This window comes from Sinocyclocheilus rhinocerous, unplaced genomic scaffold, assembly GCF_001515625.1.
Source record: "Sinocyclocheilus rhinocerous isolate Xijiao unplaced genomic scaffold, SAMN03320098_v1.1 scaffold3323, whole genome shotgun sequence".
Classification (NCBI taxonomy): Eukaryota; Metazoa; Chordata; class Actinopteri; order Cypriniformes; family Cyprinidae; genus Sinocyclocheilus; species Sinocyclocheilus rhinocerous.
Genome location: NW_015662926.1, coordinates 2,521 through 2,824, shown reverse-complemented (window position 1 = coordinate 2,824; position 304 = coordinate 2,521).

Here is a 304-nt window from a genome sequence, read left to right as displayed (position 1 = left end):
ATTTGAAAACAAAGTATAACAATAATAATAATTGGCACAGTTTGATGTGATATGAGCTAACCGATCTTTAGATTTAATCACCATTGATAGCGCAAATTGTTGTAATGCTTTTTTCCTCAGTTGATCAGAACAAAAGTGTCAGTTGTTACTTACTTGTTCAGATGACATTCTCCAGTGAAAACTCTTATTTGGGTCATACTTTCAAGCAGGGGCATAGATTACGTGGGGGACGCGGGGGACGTGTCCCCCCCACTTTTAGTATCACGTAAATTCGTCCCCCGCACTTTTTCGGGCAAGTGTGTTC